Source organism: Mus musculus, chromosome 14 (assembly GCF_000001635.26).
Source record: "Mus musculus strain C57BL/6J chromosome 14, GRCm38.p6 C57BL/6J".
Classification (NCBI taxonomy): Eukaryota; Metazoa; Chordata; class Mammalia; order Rodentia; family Muridae; genus Mus; species Mus musculus.
The window spans coordinates 103,352,445-103,361,061 of NC_000080.6; the positions used below are offsets into that span (position 1 = coordinate 103,352,445).

An 8,617-nucleotide genomic window follows, 5' to 3' on the forward strand; every position below is an offset into this window, starting at 1 on the left:
CTCAGTAGCACTGCGTGTTGTCCTTGACCTCAGGATTAAGCCTCTTATCTCCCAGCTGATGACAGTTCATAGCTGATGGTCGCTGCCTGGTCAATGGTGATAGGGAGGTATAGTGTACTCCAGGTTGTAGTTGTGAGGGTCTAGCTGTCTTTCATTAATTTGGTAGCCTGTAAAGGCCATCACAAGTCCAGAAGCCAAGGTATCTCTCTCTAGTTGACCCTCAGCTCAATGCATACCGCTGCTTAACCCTACTTCTTTACCAGTTGTGTTCCTAAACATAATCTCTAAGAAGATAGTTGTTTCAGGTGGCTTCCTGAAGAACATCATCTATGAAATTACTCTAATTAAAAGGCATAAAGTTTCACAATATTTAAAAAAAATTTTTTTTTTGAGACAGGGTTTCACTATCCTTGGCTGACCTGTAACTTGCTATGCAGACCAAGCTGAGCTCAAACTCATAAACTCCCCCTCTGGTTCCTGATGCTAGGATTAGAGGCATTCAGCACCCACACCCAACCTAACATATTAATGGCAATGTTCATGATATGCCATGATCCTTTTTTACTTAGCGAAAATTATTATCATCGTTCCTTTTGTTGTGTGCGGGGTTGGGGATTAGGGTCTCAGTCATGCGAGGAACGAATTCTACCCCTAAGATATAAGCACATCCCATGAAAGTTATGCTCTAAAATTCATTACTCAGATGTTTTACATCTGGCTGCTACCCCAACAAGGCTGGGTCAAGAAGGTGACAAGTACTCCTGGCCTGCCTGGGCTACAGTGAGTTCATAGACAACTTCTTGTTACCTTACCTCAATATCAGCAAGAAAGTAAGTTACATAGGATGCCTCATGGCTGTCACCCCACCACTTGAGAGGCTGTGGCAGGAGGACTGCAGTGAGTTCAAGATCAGTCTGAGCTACACATGTAAACAGGACAAACTGAACAGAAGTGGGAAAGAAAAACAGTAAAAAGAGGGCTGATTACAGCCCTGGTCTAGCATCTGTTGAGGCCTAGTGCCAACACCCAGCACTAACAAAAAAAAGGAAAAAGAGAAAAGAAAAACACCTTTCTCCTCTAAACGCTCACTTTTTTATCTTTTAAATGACTTATATTTTAATAATGAAAATTTCAGCATAAGTTAAATGGATGTATGTTTCACAATTAGTTTTGTGATCTAAATGACAACTATTTTGTACCATAGCCCCCCACACACACATCAACTATTTTCATGGGGCTTAAATATTCATGATTTTAACTTTTTATGGTTCTTTTCTATAAGAGACAGCATTTATATACCCTTATGGGGTACATTATAATAATTTAATATATATATATATAATATACATTAGTCAAATCCAGGTAGTAAGCACTTCCATACATCTAAATATTAATCATTTTATGTGTTGGGAAGTTTTTACTCCTCCAGATATTTTGAAATAGAATATAAATAGTTTTAACCAATAGTGCTTCCCATGGTCACAGGAAATCAGAAGGAGTCTCCTGTCTCTGGTGGTGCCTTAAATTCTCTTTGTTCCCTTTACCTCTGTGTTACCTAGCCCAGGATCCCTCCTATCCAGGACTCCACCCCATTGTTTTCTGAGCTAGGTTTCTTGGTTTCCACCAATGAGAATGTGTGGGGTTTCTCTGTGTCTGAAGGGCTTCACATCACTTAGTGGTTTACGGGCTCATCCCTCTTGCTGCAAATGACAAGACGTCAGGCTTTTTGTGGCTGAATAATCTTTCATGTACTGCATTTTCTTTATTGTTTCATCCACTACTGGTATGAATCGAGGTTGACTCCACACCTTAGCTATTGTGAACGGTGCTGTAATAAACAAGGAAAATTTTGGTGTAATGCTTTTATTCCCCCACATTTGGATCATATGGAAAATCTATTTTTAAAGAGTCTTCATCCTGACTTTTGTTTATGTTCCCTAGTTTGTTTCCTTACCTGAGGGGGGGGGTGAACGAGAAGCTATCCTCAGAGAATACAGTCATTCCCCCACTTACGTACATACCTCTGCCTCTGATTCTGGCTCACTTCGGCCCTTTCTGTATACTGCTATGGGTTTTTTTTTTGAAAGCACACTATGTGATGGTCAATGTTCCTTAGGTAACTGGCGGTATGACTCAGAGATAGAACACTTCCACGGTATGCATGAGATTCTGGGTTTAAAGTCCAGCGCTGAAAAGCAGAAACCTGCTTTAAAAGTCTACTTAAAATCCTTGCTAGGGTGAATCCAGTTGCCACAACAGATAAACCCAAGCAGTGCCTCCTAGATCCACTCTGGCCTTTGGATGCACTTCCTCGTGCCCCCAGGAGGCTGGCTCCTGCTAACTGCATCAGCTGCACTCCTTGGAGGCCCCGTGCTGGGTCCAACTAATGAGGGAGGTTTCTCTGGAGACTGAAGAGTGGAGAAGAGGCTCCTCAAGGTGTTTTCTTTTCAGATTCTCTGCTTTGTCAGCACCTCTGGCAATGGCTGAGTCAGTTTCTCGGGAGGGGGGGGGGGGAGGGGGGCAGGGGGGGGGGGCTCCGGCCTGACAGCTCCTCCCAGGCTCCATTGTCAGAGCTTTGGTTCCCTGCCCCCATGCTTCTTCCCCGCCTCTGTGGACATTTCTGAGAGGCGTTCTTTCATTGAAATCTATTGATTTGCACTATCTGGAACAACTCGTTTTCTGAGAGAATGTGGCCACTATACCTCGCCTACCTTACTCATCACGCATGCCGTAGGCCAATGCACGTTAGATAGTATCCTGGAATCCTGGAGACACAGGAACTCTTGGAATGTTACCGGCTGGGATATGGAGTCTCCAACAGGAAGGAGCAGAACACTGAGTTGAAAGTTTGCATGAAATGCTGAGAGCCAGGTTTGAAAATGCCATACATCACTTTCCCTTGAACCCCGAGGGTAGAGTGAGTCACGAGGACCCCAATAGCAAGCAGGCTGGAAAGGGACAACGAATACTCAGGCGTCTCTGCTCGGTTTCTAAATTTAATGTCTTCTCTTTTATGTTAATTCTCTACCTTACTTATATATGATTGACTAAAAGCATGTTCTCTGAAGCCAAGTACACTCACGCCTCTGAGCAGCGGCATGAAGAAGGACAGCAAGAAATGAATGAGCAAATACTACATCAGGGTTTCTCCAGTTATTAAGATGTATAACTCTTATGAGATATTTACTATCTATCATTTCTCCCACTGAAATGCTTATTTTTAGTTTAAACAAATCACTGGGAATATTTATATAGGTATTAATACTTACATTTTCTGTCTATATCTTAGTATGTGTAGTTTTGTTATATCCAAATATTTAATATTTGAGTTAACATAAAATTATTCCTGTTTTATATTTATATCACTCCAAAGTATTTCACCCATGTTGTTATTCCTATGAAAAATAAAAACATGGTTATTAGGCCTTTTAATGATCTCATCCTAGTAAACACATATTTTTATCCTATAGCTTTCTCAATATTCTTTACAACGGTAACTACTCATAATCTGTTTCTGTGGTGATCTGTTCATGACTTTGTTTTGTAAGGATTTATACCTTCATGGTATGGATAAATGGATTTTTTGATAATTATTAAGCTAATATACAAATCCACAAACCAAATAAATTCACTTTATGTCTTTTGTTGTAGGCTCTGAAAAAATGTTGCCTTCCTGTTTCTAGTAGATGGAAACTACCTTCCAGTTGGTGACAGATGCTGACATTTGGTTCTTTTGAAGGGGTGTGTCTGCCCGATCTGGATGGCAGATGCTGCCCACCTGTTTTGCTAGACACTACACTCCTTGCACACTAGATAGATCCTGTCTTCTTGGTCTAATGAACAGATGCTGCCCTTCTGTTGAGGGTAGATAGCTGCTACTCTCCTAGTCGGCTAGGGCAGCGGAAAGGCAGTATCACCCTTCAGCATCCACTCAGGAGCTAGTAAGTGAGGCTCTCTGCTAGTGACCACTGGTACAAAGTATATTATAGACAGGATGCAAGCTGTAGCTACTTAGCTACTGTTGCCAACATGTGCAGATAAATGTTAAATATTATCTGTTGTCTTTCTTAACCTACTTCAAGGAGGGCACAAGGAGTCCATTTTTATATCAAGTTTTATCTAGATGATTTATAAATCAGATCACCACTGTGGGAATTCACAGGGAGAAATTTTCTGAATAAGCCAACAGTCACATCTACCTCAGTTTTAATATGGTCAACTAGGTTAGCCTCATTTCTATAAGGCAAAAGAAAAGTTGGTTTTCAGTGGAAGTAGGTACTGAATTAAGCATTAATACATGAAACACTGGCAGCATGCAACACTGAAGACTATTATTTTTACATGTCTCCTTGTCAATCCTTTTCTTCCCACAGAATTATAGTCTTTCCTCAATGGTATGAAACGTTTAATTTTGTATAAAGAAAAGTATAACAAGAAAATGAGACAGTAGTAAGTTCTAGATGTCAGCTCAACAATATTATTTATGATATAGGTACATCGTGAATTTGAGTTAATGTGGGAAATTATTTAAATCTTACTTAATAATCGATGTAAGACTTCTAAAAAGTGAACTTAAAATTTTCTAAAGATATTTATAGAATTCAAGAGCAAAACTATATTGCTGGGCTGGAGCAATGTCTGAATAGCTAAGAGCACTGGCTGCTCTTCCAGAGGGCTCTGGTTGGTGACCAGGACCCACATGGTGTCTCATTAGCCACTGTAACTCCAGCTCTGGGGGATCCAATGCCCTCTTCTGGTCTCTGCTCACACTTAAAACACATCGTACACACATACACATTCAGATAAAATGCCCATACACATAAAATAAATAGAAATAAATTTCAAAAGGATTTTGCAAAGAAAATTATTTTTGAAATGGAAGCGTTGTTTCCAAGTGTTTGCATGTTCTTTTGCATACACCACCTTTCCCTACCGATTCATATTGTAGGCATTTATCACAGACTAAGGATCATCCCTGAAACAGATTCTCCTTACTCAGACATAAAATCAACAAAAGAGGCTAGGTTTCTGGCCTCTAGGTAGGGGCACTAGATCCAAATCACCCCTCCACCCATCACCATGATTGGCCCAAGGATCTGTGTCCCATGTATGCCCTCTTGCTACTCCCTCCCCCCTCTTCAGGTAGGACTCATATTGCCAGCTCTACTGGTTCTCTGCCCAAACCCTATCCTCCCCTAAGAGGACCTTAGATTCACACTGCTAACCTGTGATCTACCTGAAGACCTACCCAGTGATTAGCTCCTGACTTCCTGGCCAACCTCCAATCCTTCCTTGTTAGGTAATGATCTCAGAGATTCCAACCACCCCACTTCCTTCCTTTGGCCCTTTGGGACCATCTCTATGCAGGGACTCTATATTCATACCACCAACTCTCCCATACCTGCTATTCAAACCATGCCTCCAGGTATGGACCCTACACTCACACCAACAGTTACACACACACACACATTCATGCATAGATGCATGCATGTACCAGTGCTCATACATAACCTGCCTGAGAACCATGCATCCCTGTCTGCCTTTTGGTTACCCCCCCCCACACACACACACACACACATATCTCTTTAGGTAGGAATCTTAGACTTGCATAGACAACTTTCCTGTCTCTCACTGCTTGAGAAGTCCTGAGAACCTACCCTACACTCCTGAAAATTGACTGTGAACATCTAACCTGTGCAAGGTCTGCTCCCTGAAACAGGGTCCACTATGTAGAGAAGGTGCCTGGCTCTTGTAATCTTCCTGCTCAGGTCGATGTAGAACTCTCTGGGCAGTGCAGGCTGGCTTTGAATTTGGAAAGTCATTTGTTTCTGCTTTCCAAGTTCTTTGGTTATATATATTAACTACCACACCTGATTGAAAGCTCCTGCCTTGATATGCAACCCACTTTATATACAGATATCCTCTGGCCCACTACTTGTGGGAACCACCACAAAAATCAATATTATGACTACTGGCTTATTGGAAGAATAAACCATTTCCCAAGTCAATAGCTATATGCATCCAACCTGCATCCTTAAGACTATGGTAGGCTGTATTGCAATTAAGATAAAGTTTCATATCTCTCATACTCCGCAAGAGCCTGCTTGAGTGGTGGATGTGAGGTTCTTCTTTTATGACTATCGGAGCATAGAAGAAAGAAACTAGAAAGACTGGAGACAAAGTGATGAGTTAGCAGACCGCCATTGGACTGGGAACACAGTGGTCGTTGGCCAAAATAATAGAGCGTAACAACAGTGAGGTTTCAAGCATGCATCTCAAAACTGAGAGTATGATTTAGGATGGGTTTACTCATTTGTTTTCCTGAAAGTTCCTACCTTATATGTCTTCAACCAGCTCTGGTACCTTTAATTTCCAAGCCATGGTCAACCAAAACCATGTAGGTTTCTCATGGTAATGACAGTGAACAAGAATGTGCAAGCCCAAATGATTCATTTCCAAGTTACTACCTATGGGGTGTTTGTTAATAATCCACCAACCTCACAAATGACCTCACAATCAAAATAGAGTTAATCAAGGAAGCAGATATATTTGGAGAGGCAAAGAAATACCATGTCAAGTTCTAACTGAAAAAGTAAGAGAATACATATGTTTTTAGAAAAAAAACTATGCAAAGTTAGAGTACGGGTATGGGGAGGGCAAAGTACCAGAGCGCGGAATGCAATGGGGAAATGAATGATTCCAACTGTGCTTCTAAGAGGACTGACTTTCTCTCGGTCTAGTGAGTCCGGTGGGATGCTACTTCTTGCTGGAGGAGATTTCTGCAATAGCTGAAGCCCGTGGGTGTCCCATGGACTGTAGTCACCGGTGAGTAGGGAGAGAGCAAGAGAATGACCTGGAGCTGGGTCATCTCCATTAGGGAACTATGTCGTTTGGAAGCCGTTTACAGTTGTCAGAAAACTCATAGGAACCCCTGGGTGGAAGCCAGTGTTTTAAATACATGTACCATGTTGTGAGCAGTGCAGAGACTAAGCACTAGTGCAGAGAGGACCACCTCACAGATGTGATTTCCCTGACCACCACTTCTCGTTAGACCTGTGTCTTAAAGAGAAAGGAAGAAGGGTGAACGGATAGCATTACTCTTTGAGTCTCTACCAACCCAACCAGAACTGAGGGGAGGAGGAAGAGAAAGCAAAGAAAAAGTGGGTGGTCCTTACGGAATCAGGAATCCCCTAAGCATGCTGTCACTAGAACCTGGCTGACTAAGAAAACAAAGCCACCTTCCATTATGCTTCTGAACTGCCATCCGTGGTGAGCCTGGTGGACAATAAAATATAAAGAGTGTTTCACTGTTGTTGATCAAAAATATTTAAGGAGTATGATACTTAGCCAGGCCCCACAGAGATGCAAGTAATTATGAAAAATAAATGAATCCAAGAACTGACACTGCTCTTTTATAAATAACATTACCATCCTTATATCATTACCATCAGTAAAAGATGACTAAGCCCTGGCATGTAAAATTATTTTATAGCCTTTTTATTACAAAACACATGTGTATGTGCTCATTTATAGAAAAACTTGGAAATGTATTATATAAATCCCATAACTCAGAAAAAAAAGCTATTAATATTCTGGCCCATTTTTATATACTATTTCTTCTTTTGTGTACATGTATTTCTAAAGGTTTTTCAAGGTTAGACTGTCTACTAGCATTTTTATCTTTTTACCTCAAAAAGTAACTTTGTTGTAATTTTATAGTTATTTGAAGTAGCATATGAAAATACACTTTATTCAACACTTCCCCTTGTGTTGCTCGCTTGCTTCCAGCTTTTGCCCCCAGACACTGTGGTGATGGCTATCACTCCCATGATCTCCGGTTTTATTTGTGTTAAGCTACATTCCTAGAAGTGGAAACACCAAGAAAACAAGTCTTCTCTTCAAGACTTTAACACGATGGATATTGCCCAGGAAAGATGATTTCTAGTTCAAACCCCAAGAACAATTATGAAAGTATTTGTGTCATAGTACTCTCACCATGATCAAAATAAAGATAAAATAGTGAGCATTAGATGCAAAACAGACGGATCCTCGATTTTGTTTTATGTTGTTACTGTTTTAGCTGGCTCGCTCTCTCTCCCTCTCTCTCCCTCTCTCTCTCTCTCTCTCTCTCTCTCTCTCTCTCTCTCTCTCTCACACACACACACACATACATAGTGTGTATGTGCATGCACTTGTGTGTGTGTGTGTGTGTGTGTGTGTGTGTGTGTGTGAGCCTTGTCTCTGGGAACTGGTCTTCCCTTTTCTAGCTCTCAGAGTAAACCCAGGGCCTCATGCATATCGGGCACTGCTTCCTTGGACTGCACTTTACCACTGAGTTACGTCCCTAGCCCCCAAGATTGGCAGGGTTTTATATGTGTTCGTTTGTCTAGCTAAATAACTGTATTCTAAACCTTATTTTTATTTTTTGGTGGGCTTTCCGTATGCTAGGATGCACTGTGCCACTGAGCTACATCTAAGCACCACATCTTGATTTAAAAAAAAAAAAAACTTTATTTTTGAGCAATACTTGTGAATAGTGTATTTTGACCATATTCGCACAGTCCCCATTACCCTCTCTTATCTCTTCCCCTTCCCTCTGGATCCTTTCTTCTCAACG

General features: G+C 41.2%; 1 long non-coding RNA gene across 1 annotated transcript in view; it reads left to right on the forward strand.

Moving 5' to 3' along the window:
* The window catches only part of Gm34758 (predicted gene, 34758), a 13,584-nt gene extending 5,546 nt beyond the window's left edge, over nucleotides 1-8,038 (forward strand). Inside the window, exons 2-3 of the long non-coding RNA NR_166861.1 lie at nucleotides 6,741-6,825; nucleotides 7,789-8,038. This is a non-coding gene — a long non-coding RNA (predicted gene, 34758). The remainder of the gene's footprint in view (nucleotides 1-6,740; nucleotides 6,826-7,788) is intronic.
* Nucleotides 8,039-8,617: the final 579 nt, after the last annotated feature.